Source organism: Mustela nigripes, chromosome 15 (genome assembly GCF_022355385.1).
Source record: "Mustela nigripes isolate SB6536 chromosome 15, MUSNIG.SB6536, whole genome shotgun sequence".
Lineage (NCBI taxonomy): Eukaryota > Metazoa > Chordata > Mammalia > Carnivora > Mustelidae > Mustela > Mustela nigripes.
This window is the reverse complement of record NC_081571.1, coordinates 18378317-18402776: the sequence shown is the minus strand read 5'-3', so window position 1 is coordinate 18402776 and position 24460 is coordinate 18378317. Positions and strand designations below refer to the sequence as shown.

At 36.3% G+C, this 24460-nt stretch overlaps 1 protein-coding gene and 1 long non-coding RNA gene across 3 annotated transcripts in view; one reads left to right on the top strand and one right to left on the bottom strand.

Moving 5' to 3' along the window:
• On the bottom strand, positions 1–24373 carry LOC132002873 (uncharacterized). 2 transcript variants are annotated; one of them, XR_009400047.1, is made up of 4 exons: positions 24287–24373; positions 21552–21670; positions 20007–20050; positions 1–48 (listed from the first exon to the last, which is right to left on the bottom strand). It is a non-coding gene; the product is annotated as an uncharacterized LOC132002873 (long non-coding RNA). The 2 variants fall into 2 exon arrangements; XR_009400046.1 differs by lacking the exon at positions 1–48 and adding an exon at positions 18764–18848.
• Positions 24328–24460, top strand: part of SUPT20H (SPT20 homolog, SAGA complex component) — a 41744-nt gene continuing 41611 nt past the window's right edge. The window contains exon 1 of the mRNA XM_059378105.1: positions 24328–24456. The gene's annotated coding sequence lies outside the window, so the exon portion shown is untranslated. The remainder of the gene's footprint in view (positions 24457–24460) is intronic.

Here is a 24460-nt window from a genome sequence, read left to right as displayed (position 1 = left end):
CTCTTGCTAGGTCTTCTGTTGGTGGGAATGGAAGTTGGTGCAGCCACTCTGAAAAACAGTGTGGAAATTCCTTAAGAAATTAAAAATAGAGCTTCCCTATGACCCTGCAATTGCACTACTGGGTATTTACCCCAAAGATACAGATGTAGTGAAAATAAGGGTCATCTGTACCCCAGTGTCCATAAGAAGTAATGGCCACAGTCGCCAAATGTTGGAAAGAGCCCAGATGCCCTTCAACAGATGAATGAATAAAGAATATATGGTCCCTATATACAATAGAATATTATGCCTCCATCAGAAAGGATGAATACCCAACTTTTTTATCAACATGGATGGGATTGGGGGAGATTATGCTGAGTGAAATAAGTCAAGCAGAGAGAGTCAATTATCATATGGTTTCACTTACTTGTGGAGCATAAGGAATAACATGGAGGACATTGGGAGCTGGGAGTTGGAGAGAAGAGAGTTGGGGGAAACAAACCATTAAAGACTGTGGACTCTGAGAAACAAACTGAGGGTTTTGGAGGGGAGGTGAAGGGTGGGGAGTTGGGTGAAACTGGTGGTGGGTATTAAGGAAGGCATGTATTTGCATGGAGCACTGAGTTTGGTGCATAAACAATGAATCTTGGAACACTGAAAAAAAAATATATATATATCATCATAAATATACTAAATAGAGACATATGCAATGTGTGAAACTTGTTTGGACCCTAATCTGAACAAATGTCCTTTTAAACTGTGAAAACAAGGGAAATACAAACTCTGCATATCAGACGACATTATGGAATTATAGTTTAATTTCAAGGTGCAATATTGATATTATGTTTACTTTTTAAATGGTCTCTTAGATATAGAGTGAATTATTTACAATTAAAATTTTAAAATATCAGATAATTATAAGTAAAGAAAACAACAGATGCAAAGAAAACAAAGATGCAAACAAATAGATGCAAAGAAAACAAAAGGCAGAAATGTGTTTCAGAAGGTGAGTTCAAAAAAGGTCATGGGAGTGTGGGATAATATAGGGTTTTGTAGGCTTTTTAATGACTTTCCCTATTTTTAGGAGAGTAGTAATATAATCAGATTTAGAAATTTAAAAGGTCATTCTGCATGGAAAGCACGTTATCGACAGGCAATGGTGAGCACAACACAACCAGTTAGGAAGTTGTTGCCATTATATAGGATAATAAATGGTGGCTTAGACAGTGAGAAGCGGTCATACTCCGTTCTATTGCACAAGCAGAGCTGACAGGATTTACTAAATGTGAGTAAATGTGATGACTAAATGTAAGTGTGAGAAAAAGAGAGGCATCAAAGATGCCCACAGTTTTCTAGCCTGATCTATTGGAAATATAGAGATGTTATCTGGGAAAGGGAAAAATGATAGGAGAGGACTTGGTGGGGAATTTGAAATTCAGTTTTATCATCTTTTCCCCTAGTTTTATCAAGATACACACACACGATATATATATATGTATACATATGTGTGTACACATATATACATGTATATATATGTGGTGTATATATATGTATATGTGCTTATATATGTGTGTACATACATATGTATACATATATGTGTGTGTGTGTCACACACATATATGTGGAAATGTCATCTGGGAAAGGGAAAGATGATAGGAGAGGACTTGGTGGGGAATTTGAAGTTCAGTTTTATCATCATTTTTTCCCCTAGTTTTATTGAGATACACACACACACATATATACATATATATATATGTGTATACACATATTTATGTGTATATATACACAATATATAATATAATAATAATATTATATTAGCTTATATATAATATTGTATTAGCTTAAGGTATAGAATAAATTTGATATGTATATGTGTTGTGAAATGATCATAATTAGTGTAGTTCATATTCATCATCTCACATAACTGTAATTTTTTTGAGATGAGAACTTATAAGACTTACTCTCTTAGCAACTTTCAAGTACTGTATATTAACCATAGCCACCATGCTGTATATTATATCTCCAGAACTTATAAGGGGAAATTTATACCTTTTGACCTCCTTTGACTACCTTCACTCATTTCACTTACCCCCTGCACTCCCTCCAGCAACCACCAATCTGTTCTGTTTCTATGGGTTCAGTTGTTTGTTTTTTAAATTCCATTTATAAGTGGGGTCACACAGTATTTGTATTTCTCTATAGAATTTATTTCACTTACTTTAATGTCCTTAAGGTCTAACCATGTTGTTGTGAATGGCACAATTTCCTTCTTTTTCATGGTGATATAATATTCTATTGTGAATATATATCACAATTTTTTTTTCATCCACTGATGGATATATAGGTTTGTTTCCATGTCTTGGCTATTGTAAATAATGCTACAATGAATACTGGGAGGGGAAGATATATTTTCAAACTACTGATTTTGACAGATATATGATAGAGTAGAACTGCTAGATCATAAAATACTTCTATTTTCTTCTTCTTTTTTTTTTTTTTTAGGAAATTCCATACTATTTTACATATGGGTGCCCCAATTAACATGCCCACCAACAGTGCACAAGGGGCCCCTTTCTTCTATACCTTCACCAACACGTGTATCTGTTGTCGTTTTGATGATGGTAACTCTAACAGGTATGAAGTGATACCTCATTGTGGTTTTGGTTTGCTGAGCACCTTTTCATGTATCTATTGGTCATTTGTATGTCATCTTTGGGAAAATGTCTAATTTTTCTTAAATAGGTTCCACATCCATCATGGAGCCCAATGTGGGACTTGTACTCATGACCGTGAGATCAGGATCTGAGCTGAGATCAAGAGTCAGACACTTAACTGACTGAGCCACCCAAAAGCCCCAGTTCCTCATTTTTAAATCATACTGTTTGTGGAGTTTCTTTGCTAAGTTATAGGATTTCTTTATATTTTTTGGATATCAACCCTTTATCAGATATGTGATTCGCAAATATGTTCTCCTATTTGATAGGTTTCCTTTTAGTTTTTTGATGGTTTCCTTTGCTGTGAAGAAGTTTCTTAGTTTGATGTAGTCCCACTTGTTTATTTTTGCTTTTGTTGCTGTGGCTTTTGGCGTCATTTCCAAAAAACACTGCCAAAACTGCTGTCAAAGAGCTTAGCCTCATGTTCCCATGTTTTCTTCTAGTTTTATGGTTTAGGTATGTCCTGAAATTCAATCAATTTTAGGTGATTTTTGCATATTGCATAAGACAGAGTTCTGGTTTCATTCTTTTCCACATGGCTGTCCAGTTTTCCCAACATCATTTATTGAAGAGACATCCTTTTCTCCATTGTATATTCTTGGCTCCTTTGTTGTAAATTAATTGACTATATATGCATGGGTTTATTTCTGGGCTCGCTATTCTGTTCATTGAGATATGTGTCCATATTCATGCCAATGCCATACTGTTTTGATTACTAATGCTTTGTAATATAGTTTGAAATTAGGAAGAGGGATGCCTCCAACTTTGTTCTTTCTCAAGATTACTTTGACTATCTGGGGTCTTTTTTGGGTCTATAATCTAAGATAATTTTTACTATTTCTTTGAAAAATGACATTGAAAATTTGACAGGGATTGCAAAGAATCTATAGCTTGCTTTGGGTAGTACAGACTTTTGAACAATATTATTATAATCCACAAACACAGAATATCCTTCCATGTAATTATGTCTTCAATTTCTTTCATTGATGTCTTACAGATTTCAGTGCACAGCTCTATCCATTGGCTTGATTAAATTTATTCTCAATTTTGATCCAATTGTAAATGGGACTATACTCTTAATTTCAGATAGTTCATTATTGCTGTATGGAAACACATTGATTTTTGCAAATTGTGAGTCTTATAAATTTATTGAATTTGACTTTTTTGTTCTAACAGTTTTTGGGTGGCATCTTTAGGGTTTTCTAATATAATATCATGTCATCTGCAAAAAAAGACTTCCTCCATAATTTGAATGTCTTCTACTTCTTTTCCTATTTCTTTTTCCTCTAGCAGGACCCAGCATTATACTTAATAAAAGTAACATGAACATCTTTGTGTTGTTCCTGATCTTGGAGGAAAAGCTTTTATACTCATAACTAAGTATAATGCTAGCAGAGGGCCTGTCCTATATGGCCTTTATGATGCTGAGGTATGTTCCCTCTATAAACATTTGGATGAGAGTTTTCATCATGACAGCTGTTGAATTTTATCAAATGATTTTCTGCATCTATTGAGATGATCAAAGGCTTTTTATCTTTTATTTTGTTATTATAGTCTATGACACTGAATGATTTGCAGATGTTTAACCACCCTTGCATTCTTAGAATAAATCCCACTTTATCAGGGTGTATGATCCTTTTAATATACTATTGAATTTGGTTTGCTATTTCATTGAGGACTTTTGCATCTATGTTCACACAAGAAATTGGCCTATAATTTTCTTGTGTCCTAGACTGGTTTTGGTATCAGGGTAATGGTGGCCTCAAAAATAAATAAATAAATAAATAAATAAATAAATGATTTAAAAAAAAATAAAAGACTTTGGGAATATTCCCTCCTCTTCTCTTTTTTGGAAGAGTTTGAGAAGGATTGATATTAATATTTCTTCAAATAATTAGAATTTACCTGTGAAGCTATCTGGTCTTAGATTTTTGTTTGTTGGTAGGTTTATGATTACTGAGTCCATAAACTTACTAGCAATTGGTCTGTTCAGATTTTCTACCTCTTCACAATTCAGTTTTGGAGAATTACATGTCATATGAATTTACCCATTTCTTCTAAGTTGTCCAATTTGGGGGTGTATAATTGCTCATATTAATCTCTTACAATTCTTTGTATTTCTGTGGCATGAGTGTTAATATATCCTCTTTCATCTCTAATTTTATGTAATTGAATCATCTCTCCTTTTTCCTTAATAAGTCTATCTATTTTTGTCCCTGCTTCCTGATAACATCCAATCCACAGCAAATCTCCACTTCATTAGACCCTTTCCAAAACTACCCAGTCTAAATTCTATAATAGGTTCTTTCTAACACTATTACTGGGCCTCCCCACAGTTGCTCAACGTGATAGCTCTCCCTCACTGCAACAATAAGCCCAAGTTATTCAACTACAAGTGTGTTCCTGCTGGTCTTTGCCTGAAGGACACTGACACATCTAACATACTATGTGTTCTTCTTGTTTATTTGTTTAACATCTGTCTTTCCCACTGGAAGGAATTTTTGTCTAGTCACTGCTAACATCCTTAGCAGTTAGATTCATGCCTGGTATATTATAGGCTCTCAGTAAATAATTGCTAAGTAAGTGAATGAACATTAAGCACTCAGATTTCAGCAAACAGTAGAGATGCAAATGTGAATCAGAGTAAGTCCCTGAGATGTTCAGAGTAGTGGCTCAGTTTCTCCAATACGGATTCAGTAAGTTCACCTGGGGAAAAAATGAAACAGGCACAGACAGTAAGTCAAATTCTGTGCGGGGGAGATGGAGGATATTCTGCTTCCCATTCCTGCTTTATTTTTGGTTTCTTTGTTTTCTTTCTTTACCAAGTCAGACACATTCTTCTGAAACGAGTGATGGCTAAAGGAAACTTGAGTTTAGACTGCCAATGAGAATTGGACATGCTATGGAATCTCATGCCAAATCTATAAAACTTCCTCTTGATCGCCTTGCTGAGACAATAATTCAAAAATTAGAGATAAATTCATTGTAATTTAGAAATCTTACTTACGATTCTCAAACTTCAGAGCACTTAAGAATCCCCTGAGGAGTTAAATAAACTGTTTGTTGTTTTTTTTTTTTTTTTAGGATTATTTATTTATTTATTTATTTATTTGACAGATATCACAAGTAGGCAGAGAGGCCTGCAGAGAGGGTAGGGGGAGCAGCCTCCCCCGAACAGAAAGCCCAATGCAGAGCTCGATCCCAGGACCCTGAGATCATGACCCAAGCCAAAGACAGAGGCTTAACCCACTGAGGCACCCAGGCACCCTGAAACTGTTCTTAATTGAAACAAAATTTATTAACCTTATAATAAAATTAGTACATTGAACTTAAAGGCTTAAAAGGTCTAAATTTACTAGTTTAGAATTTTAATAAACTGAAAATTCACTAAACATTGGCAACTATAAATATTTTTTTCAAGCCCCAAATCTTCCCTCAAGAAAATTCACAATCCAACTGACATTTGTCAGGGCTCTTTGCAAATCCTTTTGGCTTACAACAGCCAACATGCATACTTCTCATCTTCTTTGGTTTCAACTATCATCTTTAGGCCGATTGTTTAAACAATTAGTAATTCTGGTTTAGGGAATCTCTTAAAAGTTGGTGAGTTTCCACACCTGGAAGGGGTTGTAGTGATCTAGGTGTTTAGGAATTGTCCCAGGTAGGCCCCACCCATGTATACAAAAGCATCCTTTAGCATCACCATTAGTTTATTATCCTCTGATTGCAATCATGCTTATTTCAGGTAAACTTTAAAGAAGATATATAGCATCTGGATTTTCAAAAAGAGAACAATCTGTTCAAAGAAAATACCAATATAGTACTGACTATTCCAGTTGGTGCCACAAGGTGTCACTTATATACAAGAAAACTCTCCATGTATAATAGAAATAATTTTAATTCTTCCCAGTAAACATTTTTTAAAAATTTTTTAAAAAGATTTTATTAATTTGAGAAAAAGACCATAAGGGAGAGAGAGCAGGGGTAGGAAGAGAAGAAGAGGGAGAACAGACTCCCCACCAAAGGGAGCCCAACATGCGGATCGATCCCGCAACTCTGGAATTTGGCTCATAACCTGAGCCAAAGGCAAACACAACAAATTAAGCTATCCAGGCACCCTATAGCAAACTTTTTTTTTTTTTTTAAGACTTTACTTATTTCTTTGTCATGGAGAGAGAGAGCACAAGCAAATGGAGCTGTTGGCAAAGGGAGAAGCAGGCAGAGGGATAAGCAGGCCCCTCTGCTGCTGAGCCAGGAGTCTGATGTTGGATTCCATCCCAGGACTCCAGGATCATGACCCAAGCGATGGCAGACACTTAGCCAACTGAGCCACCCAGGTGTCCCAACATTTTTTGAAGCCCTAACATGGGTCCCAACCTCAAAGGGCTTCAAATATCACTGAAAAACAGATATGTAACTAAATATAACACATGCAATATAATACATACAATGCGATGCCAGAAATATGAATTGTCAAAGCAAAAATTGCCCCAAAGTTAAAAAGGTAAGGAAGACTACCGAAAGCTATTGAAATAGGTAAAAGAGATCAGAACACAGTATGAACTCAAATCCTCTGGAACAAAGAATGGGAGAGTTGTTTTGGAGGTGTTTTTAGTATTTTCTTATTATGGTAAAACATACATAAGATAAAATATACCATGTTTACCTATTTTAAATGAACAATTCAGTGACATTAACAACATTCACAAATGTTGTTTAACCATCAGTATTCTCTATATCTAGAAGTTTTCACCTTACAAAATTGAAACTCTATATCCATTGAGCTACAATTACCCATTCCACTCTCCTCACAGCCCCTAGTTAACTGTTCTATTTTCTGTCTCTATGCATTTAACTATTCTAAGTACCTCATTAAGTGGAATCATGTGATAGTTGTCCTTTTGTGATCAGGTTATTTTGCTTAGCATAAAGCTCAAGATTCGTCTATGTTAACATGGCATGTATCAGAATTTCATCACTTTTTTAAAATTTTTTATTTTTTTATAAACATATATTTTTATCCCCCGGGGTACAGGTCTGTGAGTCGCCAGGTTTACACACTTCACAGCACTCACCATAGCACATACCCTCCCCAATGTCCATAACCCCACCCCACTTCTCCCAACCCCCCTCCCCCCAACAACCCTCAGTTTGTTTTGTGAGATTAAGAGTCACTTATGGTTTGTCTCCCTCCCAATCCCATCTTGTTTCATTTATTCTTCTCCTACCCCCTTAACCCCCCATGTTGCATCTCCACTTCCTCATATCAGAGAGATCATATGATAGTTGTCTTTCTCCGCTTGACTTATTTCGGTAAGCATGATACCCTCTAGTTCCATCCATGTTGTCGCAAATGGCAAGATTTCATTTCTTTTGATAGCTGCATAGTATTCCATTGTGTATATATACCACATCTTCTTTATCCATTCATTGGTTGATGGACATCTAGGTTCTTTCCATAGTTTGGCTATTGTGGACATTGCTGCTATAAACATTCGGGTGCACGTGCCCCTTCGGATCACTACGTTGTATCTTTAGGGTAAATACCCAGTAGTGCAATTGCTGGGTCATAGGGCAGTTCTATTTTCAACATTTTGAGGAACCTCCATGCTGTTTTCCAGAGTGGTTGCACCAGCTTGCATTCCCACCAACAGTACGAGGGTTCCCCTTTCTCTGCATCATTGCCAGCATCTGTCATTTCCTGACTTTAATTTTAGCCATTCTGACTGGTGTGAGGTGGTATCTCATTGTGGTTTTGATTTGTATTTCCCTGATGCCAAGTGTGAATTTCATCACTTTTTAAAGCTAAAAATACTCCACTGTGTGCAAACAACACATTTTGTTTCTTTATCTTTTGATGGATAGCTTAGTTGTTTCCCCTTTTGGCTATAGTGAATAATGTTGCTATGAAAAACAGTGTGCAAACATCTGTTAAAGTCTCTGTTTTTAATTCTTTTAGGAATATACTTAGAAGTAAAATTGCTGGATCACATAGTAATTCCATTGAGCTTTTTAAGGAGCCACCATACTGTTTTCCATAGTAGCTGCACTATTTCACATATCCACCAGCGATGTATAAGGATGCCGATTTCTCCACATCCTTGACAATACTTGCTATTTTCTATTTTCTTATTTAAGTGAAATCTTTTCCCACCAGGATAGTGTAGTCTTTATCTCCGTTGTCCATTCCCCCATCCATCTCCCCTCTGGTAACCATCAGTTTGTTCTCTATAGTTAAGAATCCATTTCTTGGTTTCTCTTTTTTTTTTCCTTTGTTTTTTGTTTCGTTTTCTTAAATTCCACATATGAGTGAAATCAAATGGTATTTGTCTTTCTCTGACTGACTTATTTTACTTAACATTATACTTTCTAGTTCTTTCCATGTTGTTGTAAATGACAAGATTTCATTCCTTTTAATGGCTGAATGATATTTCATTGTATTTATGTACCACTTCTATATCCCTTCACCTATCAATGGGTATTTGGGCTACTTTCATAATTTGGCTATTATAAATAATGCTGCAATAAACATAGGTACATAAGTCTCCCTTTGAATTAGTATTGCATTTTTGGAGTAAATACCCAGTCAGTGTGATTATTGGATCATAGGATAGTACTATTGTAAACTTTTTGAGGAATCTCCATAATATTTTCCAAAGTGACTACATAAGTTTGCCTTCGCACCAACAGGGCACAAGGGTTCCTTTTTCTCTGCTTTCTTGCTAGCATTTTTTGTTTCTTGTATCTTTTATTTTTGCCCTTCTGACTGGTGTGAGGTGATACTTCATGGTAGCTTTGATCTGTATTTCTCTAGTGATCAGTGATGTTGAGCATCTTTTCATGTGTCTGTTGGCCATCTGGATGTGATTGGATAAATGTCTGTTCATTTCTACCCATTTTCTAATTTGGTTATTTGATTTTTGGGTGTTGATTGTGTAAATTCTTTATATAGTTTGGATACCAAACCTTTATCAGGTATATCATTTACAAATATTTTCTCCCAATCCATAGGTTGCCTTTCAGTTTTATTGATTGTTTCTTTCACTGTGCGAAAGCTTTTCATTCTCAAGTAGTTTATTTTTGCTTTTATTTTCCCTGAGGAGACATATCTAGAAAAAGTATTGCTATGGCCAATGTCAAAGATGTTACTGCTATGTTCTTTCCAAGGATTTTTATTGTTTCTGGTCTCTATCTAGGACTTTAATCCATTTTGAGTTCATTTTTGTGTATGGTGTTACAAGTGGTCCAGTTTCATTCTTTTGCATGTAGCTGTCCAGATTTCCCTGCATCATTTCTTGAAGAAACTGTCTTTTTCCCCCATTGGATATTTTTTCCCTCTTTGTCGAATATTAATTGACCGTGTAGTAGTGGGTTCATTTCTGGGTTTTCTATTCTGTTCTATTGATCTACATGTGTCTATTTTTTATGCCAGCACCATACTGTTTTGAGAACTACAGCTTTGTAATATAACTTAAAGTTCAGAATTGTGATACCTCCAGTTCTGTTCTTTTTCAAGATTGCTTTGGCTATACAAGGTTTTTTGTGGCTCCAAACAAATTTTAGGACTGTTTGTTCTAGTTCTGTGAAAAACACTCTTGGTATTTTGATAGGGATTGCATTAAATGTGTAGATTGCTTTGGGCAGTATTGACATTCTGACATTATTTGCTCTTCCAACACATGAGCATGGAATGTCTTTCCATTTCTTTGTGTCATCTTTAATTGTCTTCATCAGTGTGCTGTAGTTTTCAGAGTATGTCTTTTATCTTTTTGGTTGGGTTCATTCCTAGGTATCTTATTATTCTTGTACAATTATAAATGGGATGGTTAATTTCTCTTTATACATTTATTTTGTGTCCTGCACAAAAGTAGTGAAAGTAGTGACAAACACTAATGATTTCACTTATCAGTTCTAGCAGTTTTTTGGTGGAGTGTTCCGGTTTTCGACATATAGTATTATGTCATCTGCAAATAGTGCAAGTTTTACCTCTTCCTTGCCAATTTGGGTGTCTTTCATTGCTTTTTGTTGTCTGGTATGGTTAGGAATTCCAGTACTATATTAAATAAAAGTGTTGAGAATGGACATCCTTGTCTTATAATCTCAACCTTAGAGGAAAAGTTCTCAGTTTTCCCCCATTGAGTATATTTATTGTGGGTTTTTCATGTATGGCCTTTATTATTTTGAGGGATGTTCCCTCAAGACCTGCTTTGTTGAGAGTTTTTATCATGAATGGATATTTTATCTTGTCAAATGCTTTTTCTGCATCTTTTGAAATGATCATATGGTTTTTATCCTTTCTCTTATTAATGTGATATATCATGTTGAATGAACTGTGAATACTGAACCACCCTTGCATCCAGGAATAAATCCCACGTGGTTGTGATGAATATTGCTGGATTTGGTTTCCTAGGATTTTGTTGAGCATTTTCTTTTTTAAAGACTTATTTATTTACTTTAGAGAAAGAGAGAGCAAGTACACAAGTGGGAGAAGGGGCAGATGGAGAGGGAGAAAAGCAGACTCCTTGCTTAGTATAGAGCTGGACTCAGGGCTTGATCCCAGAACACTGAGATCCTGACCTGAGCTAAAATCAGGAGTTGGATGCATAACTGACTGAGCCACCAAAGTGCCCTGGATTTTTTTGAGGATTTTTTTTGCTTCTATGATCATGAGACATACTGGCCTATAGCTCACTTTTTTGGTGATAGGTGGTTTTGGTATCAAGGTACTATTGGATTCATAGAATGAATTTGGAAGTTTTCCTTCCTCTTGTACTTTTTGGAATAGTTTGAGAAGAATAGGTATCAACTCTTTAAACGTTAGGTAGAGGGGCACCTGAGTGGGTTAAAGCCTCTGCCTTCGGCTCAGGTCATGATCCCAGGGTCCTGGGATCCAGCCCCACATCAGGTTCTCTGCTCAGCAGGGAGCCTGCTCTCCCTGCCCCCCGCCTTTCTGCCTACGTGCGATCTCTGTCAAACGAATAAATAAACTCTCAAAATAAATAAATAAATAAATGTTCGGTAGAATTTGTCTGTGAAGCTGTCTGGTCCTGAACTTTTGTTTGTAGGGAGTTCTTTGATTATGGATTCTATTTCATTGCTGTAATCACTCTGTCCAAACTTTCTACTTCTTTCTGCTTCAGTTTTGTTAAGTTATATGTTTCTAGGAATTTATCCATTTCTTCTAGGTTATCCAATTTGTTAGCATATAATTTTTCATAATTTTTCTTACAATTGTTTGCATTTCTGTGGTGTTGGGTATTTTTTTCTTCTCTCATTTGTGATTTTTGTTTGGGTTCTCTCCCCTCCCACACACTTTTTATTATTTTTTTAATGAGTCTGGCTAGAGGTTTGTCAGTTTTGCTGATCTTTTCAAATAAGCAGTTCCTGGTGTATCTGTTCCACTTTTTTTAAAAATTTCTATATCATTTATTTTTGCTCTAATCTATTATTTCCTTCTTTCTGCTGGTTTGGAGCTTTGTTGTTCTTTTTTTATCTCCTTTAGGTATAAAGTTAGGTTGTTTATTTGACATTTTTCCTGCTTCTTGAGGTAGGCCTATATTGCTGTAAACTTCCCTCTTAGAATTGCTTTCGTTGCATCCTGAACATTTTGGATCATTGTGTTTTCATTTTCACTTGTAATTTTTTATTTCTTTGATTTCTTGATTGACTCAACCATTGTTGAGTAGCATGTTATTTAACCTCCATGTATCTGTGTTCTTTCCAGATTTTTTCTTGGGGTTGATTTTCTAATTTCGAGCATTGTGGTCAGAAAAGATGCATAATGTAACTAAAATCTTTTTGAATTTGTTGAGACTTGTCTTGTGGCCTAACATGATCTATTCTGTGTGTGCTTGTAAAGAATGTGCATTCTGCTGATCCAGTGTGCCACTTGTAGCCACTGTTTCCTTGTTGATTTTGTTTAGATGATCTATTCATTGATGTAATGGGGCATTAAAAGCCCCTATTATCATTACGTTATTATCAATTATTTCCTCTATGTTTGTTAATCACTGCTTGATGTATTTGGGTGCTCCCATGTTGGGTGTATAAATATTTTCAATTGTTATTATCTTCTTGTTGAATTGGTCCCTTTATGATTATGTAGTGTCCTTCTTTGTCTCTTGTTACAATCTTTGTTTTAAAGCCTATTTGTCTATTGCTACCCTGTATTTCTTTTCACTTCCATTTATATAAGTGTTTTTCCTACCCCTTCATTTTCAATCTGCATGTGTCAGGTCAAAATGAGTCATTTGTAGGCAACATATAAATGGGACTTGTTTTTTTATCCTTTCCATCACCTAATCTCTTTTGACTGGAATTTTTAGTCCATTTACACTCAAAGTAGTTATCACTAGGTATATACTTATTGCCATTTTATTAGCTGTTTAACAGTTGTTTTGTAGTTCTTCTCTGTTCCTTTCTTCTCTTGCTCTCTTCTCTCTATATTTGCTGGCTTTATTTAGTGATATACTTGGATTACTTTCTATCTCTCTCTCCTTTTCTCTCTCTGCATATATATTAAGAGTTTTTTTTATTTGTGATTACCATTAGGTTTATATATAACATCTTATGCATAGAGCAGTCTGTATTAATTTGATGGTTGATTAAGCTTGAAGCCATTCTAAAACCACTAAATATTTACTCCTCTCCTCATCCCATGTTTTAGGCATATGGTGTCATATTTTACATTCTTTTGTGAATCCCTTAACTGATTTTTATAGATATACCTAATTTTTGCTGTTTTTCTGCTTCTCACTTTTCTTACTCTTACTTATTGTCTTTCCTTCCCACTCAAAAAGTCCCCTTTAACATTTCTTACAGGGCCTGACTCAGAGATGAATTCTTTTAACTTTTGTCTGGGAAATTCTTTATCCCTCCTTCTATTCTGAATAATAGCCTTGCTGGACAGAGTATTTTTGGCTGCAAATTTTTTCCTCTCAGCATTCTGAATATATCATGCTAATCCCTTCTGGCCTGTAAAGTTTCTGCTATAAAGTCCACTGATAGCCTTATGGGGTTTCCCTTGTATGTAACTGCTTTCTTTCCTCTTGCTACTTTTAGAACTCTCTATCATGACTTTCTGCCATTTTAATTACTATGTGTGTTGGTGTGGACCTCCTTGGACTGATTTTATTGGGGATCTCTACACCTCCAGGATCTGGATTTGTTTCATTCCCCAGCTCAGTGAAGTTTTCAGCTCTTATTTCTTCAAAGAAATTTTCCACCCCCTTTTCCTTCTCTTCTCCTAAAGGAATCCCTATAATACAATTGGTGTTAACACCTGATGGTGTTGCTGATTTCCCTTAATCTCTTCTCATTTTTTTATTATTCTTTTCTCTTTCTCCTTTTCAGCTTTATTGCTTTTCATTACTGTCCTCCAGGTCATTGATCCATTCTTCCACTTCCTCTACTTTAATACTAATTCCTTCTAATGTGTTTTTAAATTTTAGATATTGAGTTCTTCATCTCTGATTTGTTTTTATGTTTTTCTATCTCTTTGTTGAGGGTTTCACTAACATCTTCCACTCTTTTCTCAAGTCCAGTGAATATTTTTTTGACCATTACTTTAAATTCTCTACCAGTCATACTACTTATTTCTGTTTCATTTAGCTCCCTTGCTGTGATTTGTCCTGTTCTCTCATTTGGGACATATCCTTCTGTCTCCTCATTTTATCTTACTCTCTGTATCTGTTTCTATATTAAGAAAGCTTTGTCTCCTATTCTTTAATAGTGACTTTATGAAGAAGAGCTTCTATAGGGCCCTACAGTACCATGTCCCTGGCACTTCAGAAATGTTTTTTTTCCAATGTATGCTGGGTGCACACTAATATTGTGACTAAGCCACATTTGCCTTTAGTCCAGTCACCTTTATGGCTCCTTTACCTGTGTGGTTCATTTTCTGAGTTATTTACACTGAGGTGGGTGTCATCTGGGTGTATCTGTGGGAGGAGGTGAGCTAAGTGTCATCCTATTCCACCATCCTCCCCAGAAATTCTATTAGCTTTTATTCTTTAAAAGGAAACTTTTACTCATAAATTAATTGAATTCCTTAAGGTAGAGAAAATTACAAAAACAGAATAAATGATTAATCCTCTCTCTTTATTTAGTAATAAAAGACATACACACACACACACACACAAATGATAACTACACACATGTGTCACATACATTCATATAGTAACTACATTAAACTAAAATATATGCTTAACAATATAGGGAAGATGGAAGAGAAAAAGGAACTGGAATAGAAGCTAGAGTTTCTGAGCTTAACCTAATTTTATAGATTTAATATATAATCATATATTTAATTCACATTCTTATAAAAGTAAATTATTAAAAAAAATAAATTCCTAAAAACAAAAGCAAAACATAACCAAACTGAAAGAAATTATTTCAAATGTCTTTAAATAAAACAGAATTTATATAATGTATTTTTTATAGTATATACTCTAAGGACAAATAATCTTTAAAAAAAAATCCTTAAATGTTACAGTGATCATATTGTTAATTGTAGTTTTGATGTTATTCTGAGACAGTTGCAAATGTAATGTAGGACAAAGCAACAAATCATTATTTAGGTATACTTTGTGGACCAGCATTTTCACTATGTGAGAAAGGCTATACACAAATAAGATAAAGAGGTTAAATAAAAATGCCAAAAATACTGAATTTAAATTGGAATGTCCATAAATTTCATGATATATGTTAATATATATATATTTTTTTAATTTTATTTATACTTACATTTATTTCCTACCATTGTCTGGTGAAATACCTGGAAACAATAACTAATCTGGAAGCCACAAACACTACTAGGGCCAGGTTGTGCTCCACCTTCCCACTAAAAGGAACCAGGTCTCATTAAAGGTGTAGGACTTTCTTCACACAATATATGCTATAGACAGATATATTCTTCATTCCTTTTTAGGGTCACAGATTACTCCATTATATGGCCCTATCCTGGCTTACTCAGGTTACCTTTTGAGGGAAATTTGGTTCCTTCTAGATCTGTACTACCATAAATTGTACCATGATGATAGACTCACTTTTCTATTGTTATACCCTTTTGCACTGTTTCACGTTTGTATATTTTCTGTCCAACTTTCTTTAAAAAATTATGAGAAAAAATGACAACTTTAGCAACAACATGAACAAAGCCAGCAGAAGGAGACCCAGAATGAGAAAGGAAGCAAGGAACTTTAAGAGTTACCTACAGCCATCCAGGTAAGAGTACAGTGAACCAGAATGAGAACCATGGAAGTGATACCATAAGAAAAGAAAGAACAGACCCAATAGGTATTTAGAAATAGAACTCCAGTAACTTAAGGACTGGTGACATATGGGACCTAAGAGAGATCTCTAAGCCAGACTCTTATCTATGTGGAGGAGAAGACCAAAAGCGGGGAAAACATGGAAAATCTGAAGGAAAAGATGATTTCATTTGGGACACTTTACATGCGAAAGGCCTCTGGTACAGCAAGTGAAAAGGTTGAATTACCAGAAATGGGTAAAACTGTAGACTTGAGAGTCTCTAGCACATGCCAGTAGCCAAATCCATCAGAGTGGATGACCCTGAGCCAAAATTCTGACAAAAACTCTATTTACATATGATATATATTGGCATATTGCATGTATGAGTATGTGTTTGAATGTGCATACATGTTTAACTGTTTATTTTGGACATCTTCAAACATATACAAAACTGGAGCAACAATGCTCTTCTAATACCTCTTGCTCAGTTTCAATAATTACCAAAAATTTGCATTCTTATTTCATCTACTATATATTTTTTAAGTATTTTAAGCCAGATCCCCAAATTCATAATTTCACCTGTAAATACTAAATTTTATATCTCTAATAGATAAAGTCCATTTTTGTTATTCTTATAACCAAAAAATCATTATTCCACCTACTGTTATTATACTAGTTTACTAGGGCTGGCTGCCATAACAAAATATCACGGATTTGGGGTGCTCTTACTGCTCGTGTCTCTTCATGTGCCATAACTTCTTTTTACAAGGGTACCCATCATATTGGATTAGGGCCCATTTAACAACTTCATTTAAGTTAATCACCCCTTTAAAAACTCTATTTACAAATACAGTCACATTCTGAGGTCCTAGGTATTCAAGCTTCAGCACAGAATTTTCCGGGGACAAAATTCAGTCCATGACAGTTAACACAGCCAGTTTACATTCCATTTTCCTACAGTGGTTACCACATTATATACTGGTGGATTCTGAGTAACATCATCATGATGTTACTTAACATGTTATTCTGTGCCTCCTTTTCCAAGTAAACTAGGAGTTAAATCTAGAGGTTTCACTAGATTTAGATTCAATTTCTGGTTTTGTGAAAGTATTTCATACATAGTAACAATATGAGATGTATCACATTAGGAGGTACACGATACTGGATCATCTCACTTGCAGTACTATTGAGGTTGATCAAGTGTCGTCAGCCTGATCCATTTTTATAAAGCCCCCTTTCAACCTTCTACCTAATGGTTATTTGGCAAACATTAGTTATTACTTCCTCAGCCATGTCCAGTCTTCTAACAGGCCCATCAAAGGTATTCATTTCTTTCATACATCTTTTAGTCTCTAACATTTACTTTTGGTTCCTTGTTATAACTTTCATCTCTATGCTTACATTGTCCATCTATTCTTGCATGCTGTCCACTTTGTCCCTTAGAGTCCTCAGCATTTAATCACAGTTTTAAAGCCCCAATCTGGTAATTCCAATATCTGGTTCTGATGCTTGCTTTGTCTCATAAATCTATGTTTTTTGTCTTTTGGAAAGTCTTGTATTTTTTTCTTGATAGCTGGACAGGGAAAAGGGAACTGTTGTAAACAGGGCTTTCGTAATGTAGTAGTGAGATTTAGGTGAAGTGAAGCATTCTACAGTCTCATAAGTAGGCCTCAGTCATTCAGTGAGCCTATGCCTCTGAACCTTGAACTTCATGAGTGCTTCTCAGTTTCCTTCCCCTTCCTCTCATATGTGGGACAGGATGGCTAGAGTGGGCTAGAGTTGAGTATTTCTTTTCCCTCAGGTCCCCCGGGTCCCCCAGGTCCAGGCTCTGATAAAACCACAACATCTTAGGCTCTAGTTTCCTCCGAGGGCATGCCTTACTAAGAACAGAGTTCTCTGGTTTATTTTCAGATGGCTCCTTTTCCTCTCCTCCTATCTGGGCACAGATTTTTCTCTTAATATTTACTGTGAGAACCTGGTAGAGTTCTGGGGAGTTCTTACAGAAGAATTCTTTTTTTTTTTTAATTTTTTATTTTTTGTAAACATATATTTTTATCCCCCGGGGTACAGGTCTGTGAATCGCCAGGTTTACACACTTCACAGCACTCACCAAAGCACATACCCTCCCCAATGTCCATAACCCCACCCCCCTTCTCCCAACCCCCCTCCCCCCAGCAACCCTCAGTTTGTTTTGTGAGATTGAGTCACTTATGGTTTGTCTCCCCTTACAGAAGAATTCTTATAAAAGTGTGCCTCATGACTCAGTCCCTGAGTCTGGGTGTCAGAATAGTCCAGACTGAGCCCCCAGCAATTCATCAATTGTAATTCAGGTCTCCCTACCCTGGTACTGGTTCCCATGGAGGTTGCTGCTCCAATAAATTGTGATTCTATATTCACATGGTGGGCAGTATGTGCCTTGTGACCTCACTTCTCTTGAAGATCTAAAGAGTTATTGATCTTTCAGTTTTTTCATCTTTTTACTTATTGTTATGATGGAGTAGCAACTTCTGAGCTCTTTACATGTGGAACTGGATTCACTATTTCTTAGAAACATTATTTTCTTATGGGTTCCAAAATGGTGATATATCATTCCTTCCTTATTTATTCATTGGATTTTTTTCCAAAAAATGTTTTTCTTCATCAACAATTTGGTTACTCTGAATTTCAGTTTATGTAGAAAAAGCAGGTCAATTGTTTTATCTTTTTAACCATTATTTACCATTTTCAGAATAATGAATTGATATCCTAGCAATCTTCAATGTGACTAGTGAGGGTTTTTTTTTTAAGCAATATTAAGAATTCATGTGTTTTTAACATACTTAATTAGTTTAATTGTCTTTGGTGAGCCAAGTATTTCTTCTTTTGCCAGTAGGAGTCATTTCAAGCTGGACAATATAATATTACCTGCAGAAATACATACATAAAAATACACACACATACAGGCAAAGTCAAAGATTTCAGAACATACATGCCTTCCCCTTCTCTCCAAGACTGCATCTAGTTTCACAACTAGAGGGCATATGTTACATCCACTTACATTCCATTGGCCAAAGCAAGTCATATGGCAAAATGGAAAGTCACTAGGGTGGGGGAAATATATTATACCCAAACTAAAGCCATGAGAAAAGTGAAATGTTTTTATTTTAAAAATTGTGAATAAAACTATCTACCACACTGGGTGTGATGGTTGGTTTTATGCGTCAACTTTGCTACCCACCTATTTAATCAAACTCTAATCCAGGTGTTACTGTGAAAAGAATTCTGTAGATGTGTTTTTCATCTACACTTGATTGATTCTAAATGAAGATTACTCTTGATGATATGGGTAGGCCTTTTTCAGTCAACATTGGTAATACATAAAGGCCTTTACAGCAAAAACTGAGGTTTCTTGGAAAAGAAATTCTGTCTCAAGACTGCAACATCAACTCCTGCCTGAGTTTTCAGCCTACCACCCTGCCCTACAAATTTCAGACTGGCCAGCTGTAACAACTGCATGAGCCAATTCCTTAAAATGAAAGAATGACCCTAGTGAAAGCAATTAGACAAGGGAAAGAAATAACCAAATTGTAAGGAAGAAATAAAACTATCTCAATTAACAGATGCTATGATCCTATATATAGAAACCCTAAAGAACATACACATGTGTACACACACACACACACACACACACACACACACACAATTATTAGAGGTAATAAATTTGGTAAATTTGCAGAGTACAAGACCAAAACTGAAAAAAAAATATGTGTTTTTTTAATACACCAACAATGAATAACCTAAAAAGGAAATTATGTGATAATTCCACTTATAATACTAACTGCTATGGACTGAATTGTGTCCCTCCAGAATCCATATGTTGAACCCATAATCTCCAATGTGATTGTTTTTGAGATAAGGCCTATAAGAAGATAATTTAAGGTTAAATGAGGTCATAAGGGTAGAACCCTGATCTGATAGATTAGACATGAGTAGATTTTGTCTCCCTTTTCTTTCTCTCCCTACCCATTATGGAATGACAAAGTGAGAAGGCAGTTATCTATAAGCCAAGAAGAAAACTCTCACCAGAATCCAAATTGGCCTTGATCTTGGATTCCCAGTCTCCAGAACTGTAAGAAAGAAATTTCTGTTGTTTAAGACATCCAGTATGTAGTATTTTGTCATAGCAACCTAAGCAGACTAAGATAGCATTCAAAAAGATGAAATACCTAGGAATAAATTTAAGGGGATGAAAAGTTTGTGCACTGAAAACCATAAAACATTGTTGAAAGAAATTAAAGAAAACCTAAATAAATGGAAAGACATCATGCTCATGAATTGGAAGACTGAATATTCAACACACCAATACTTGTCAAAGCGATCTACTGATTCAATACAATCCCTACTGGCCTTTTTGCAAAAATGGAAAAGCTGATCCTCAAATTCATATAAAGTTACAAGGGAGCCAAAACAATATTAGAAAAGAAGAACAAGGGGCCCCTGGGTGACTCATTAGGTTAAGCCTCTGCCTTCAGCTCAGGTCATGATCTCAAGGTCCTGGAATCGTGCCCCACATCTGCTCAGCAGGGACCCTGCTTCCCCCTCTCTCTATCCCTGCCTCTCTACCTACTTGTGATCTCTCTCTATGTCAAATAAATAAATAAAATACTTAAAAAAAAGAAAAGAAAAGAACAACAAAACTGGAGAACTTACACTTTCCCATTTTAAAACATACTACAAAGCTATAGGAATCAAAACAGTATGGTACAGATTTCTTCCTGCTATCAAAAAACAAGAGTTCCTATGAAAACTTTTACAAACTGAAATGGCATAGAGTGAAAAAGCAATTAACATTAATTTATATGGATTTTTAAAAATATTCCCAGACTGAAAAAACAATCTCTGTCAGGCTTTTCAGATACTTTAGGACACATCTTGCTAATGGATGCACAGCATAAACCAAGATTAAGCACAGATGCTCAAAGACATAGTACAAAGTTACAGTGGCTTGATACTGAGATGTAGTTCCCAAGGAAAGAGTTTGGTTGTGTCAGTCTTGCTGCTCAGGGTGCATGCTGTCTCGATAAAGGCTTATTACAAAACAAATGCTGAATGTTTTTTTTATCCCTTTTAATCTTTTGTCATAAAAGCAATAAACCTTTTAAGATTTCTTTCAGTTAATAAAAACAGGTACCCATGTAGGTTTTTTGTAAAAGCAAAATGGCATAACACAAATTTTTGAAAAGCAAGGGATACCTACACTGACACAAGATAGACATATAGACCAATGGAGTAAAATTAACAGTCTATAAACAAACCCATATGTGTATGGCAAATTGATTTTTGATGTGGAGGTCAAGACCATTCACTGGGAGTAACAATAAACTCTTCAACACATAATTCTAGGACAACACGCAAACGAATGAAATGGAATCCCTATTATACAGCATATACAAAAACTAACTGAAAGTGAATCAATGACTTAAACATAAGAGCTAAAATCATAAAATTCTTACAAAACCCTAGGAGCAAATCCTATAGAATCAAAATTTAAATGGAGTCACTTATGATGGGGACAAAATGGTATTGGCCAGTGAGGGCACATTAAAGCAAAACAAAACTTAGCCTTACCTGAAAAATTGCAATAACTTATGACTCCTCTCAGAAATCAGCCCAGGACAGGGATGCCCCAAAATGCCATGTCTGTTCATGTCATCTTTGGACTTTCTTTTTTCTCCAATTCAGCTACCCTGACACAAATACAAAGACCAATCAACTAATCAAATGAAAAAGCCAAGTAACTTCCATGTTTACCCCATAAACACCTTTTAACTTTAAACTCATTGCTCTCTTAGTGTTGAGTTTCCCGGTTTACAGTTCAAAGAAACTCATCTTTCTGTCTTATTTTACTCAGTGTGCTGAGTGAGGTTTTTGGCAATCCTTATGAATTTGGATTTGGCAATAGGTTTTTAAGTATGACACCAAAAGCACACCATAAGAGAAAAAATAAACTAGGCTTCATCAAAAATTTAAGTTGGTAATCAAAGCAAGAAAGTGAAAAGACAACGTACAGAATGGAAGAAAATATTTGCAAATCATATATCTGATAAGGATCTAATATCCAGAATAAAGAAAGAACTCATAACTTAAACAACAAAAGACAACCTAATTAAAAAATGGGCAAAGGACTTGAATAGACATTTCTCCAAAGATACACAAATGGCCAACACAGACATAAAAAGATGTGCAACATCACTAGCCTTAGGAAAACACAAATCAAAACCACAATAAGATACTATTTCATACCTACTAGGATGACTATAATTTTTTTAAAAGAAATTTGGTGAGGATGTGAAGAAATTGGAACCACCACATATTGATTTCTGTTGTAAAATGTCTTAGCCACTGTGGAAAACAATTTTATCAAGTTCTCAAATATTTAAGAATAGAATTACCATATGACCCAGCAATTCCATTCCTAGGTATTTGACAAGCTATCTCCATGGCTCTAGGCTGATTTGTGGGGCATGTACCAACCAGTTGTAGCAAGAATCCTAAGTCAGTTTACAGAGAACTGTATATCTGGATCCACCTGGATATCTGATCACCTTCAATATCTGATCAAACTCTTAGTCCCCACCCTTGGTGTGTGATCACCCTGATTTGCCTTCAGTCAGAACCCCAAAAAGTCAGTTTAGCCAGAATGCCTCCTGACCCCTATTTCCTATTAAGAAACTTCCATCCAATGCCCTCCAACTCTGCTCCTTAGCTATAAACCACTACTTGTTCACACTGTATATTTGGAATTGAGCCCAGTTCTAGACTGAGGTCTCTTTCCCTCCTTTGCAACAGTTCCTGAATAAAATCTGTTTTGCACACTTGAACTATGTCAGGCTCTGGTTTTCTTTTAGGGTATATTACACCCCACCAAAATTGAAAAAAGTGTTGGGCTGCCAGAAAGGGCTACTTAAGATGGAGAAAGTTCCCGCCACAAAAGCTGAACTCGGACAGGAGAACAAAGGCCCAAGCAGGAATCTGAAAACCCTCCCGCCCCAGGCTCCCGTGAACCAATGGGACCCCGACGAGCAGGCGAAATATCCAAATAAGGGAAACTTGCCAAAAGACCCCTGAGCTCCCCTCGAGACCCCTTAAAAGCCCCCTCCTCCCTGCCTTGGGCGCGACTTCTGCCACTCTGCTTTCCAGACTCACGGAACCTTGCCCAAGGGTGCCCACCTCCTCCCGGCACAACTTTCCTGGCTCCCCTTCTCCTGAGCCCTGAAACTTCGCTAGAGAGTGTTTTTAATAAATCTTGCCTTGCACCCACTTTGCCTGGTGTTGTATTTATCTCGCCGGAAAAAAATTTACAAAAAGGACTCAAATATTACTACACAAATATTACAGCAGCACTATACACAATAGTTGAAAGGCGTAAATAACCCAAATGGCCATCAATGGACCAATGCATAAAACTGTGGTATATACATACAATGGAACAGAATATAAGCCATAATAAGGGATTAAGTATTGATACTTGCTACAAGGTACCCGGAAAACTTGCTAAGGGAAAGAAGACAAACACGAAAGAAAAAACACGTTCCATTTTTGTGAAATATCAGATTAGATAAATCTAAAGACTCTAAAAGCAATTGGTGTCTGCTAAGGTCTAAGAGAGGGAAAAATGGAAAGTAAATACTTAATGAGGGTGATGAAAATGTTTTGGAATTAGAGTTGATGGTTGCACATCATGAATGTACTAAATTCTACTGAATTATACTCTTAAAATGTTTCATTTTACGTTCTGTGAATTTCACCTCAATGAGAATAAAGTTTATACCCAACAAAACAAAGTTGTTAAAGGTGCAGAACTGAAATTAGACATTGTCATGTATGCAATTAGACATTGTCATGTATGCTGATTACTCCCTTTCTGAATTGTTAGAACTCTTCAGTGAGGTTGCTTCTGTTTGTTTTTTGGAATTTTTTAAACATTAAATTCATTAGCATTTGATATATACTATGGATAGCTGAATGGCATGGAAATGGTGACATTCCCTTTCCACTGGGATGCGCTGAGCAATAAAGCTCGTTCCAAGTTTTTCACTCTGGAAATTCAGAAGGGCACCTACCCACCAAATAGCCACATCCTACCGGCATTTTACCGAGCCGAATGCCTGGCCTGGGGAGGAGCTTCCATCCCCACCCCTCACCCCCCACCTCACCCCTCTAGTTGGGCCTGAGACCCCAAGGCTTTGCGGAGACAGCCTCCGCAACACCACCCCTTCGCGCGCAAGCCTCCCAAGTGCCGCGCGGCCCTCCCAACTCCACCTCTTCCGCCCGCGGTCCCCAGCTCGCCCCGCCCAGCGCACCAGTCGGAAGTGCGGACGCCGGAACAGGCCCGGGCTGAATTGCGACACTCCCGCGAGGGGACGCACGAAGCGAACCTGCAACCCGCGGGGCGGGGCCCTTGCCCGCACGTAGCATTCCAGCCGAGCCAGAGGCGCCGTCATGACGTCTAGCGTGGCGTCTTTCCGCACAGGTGG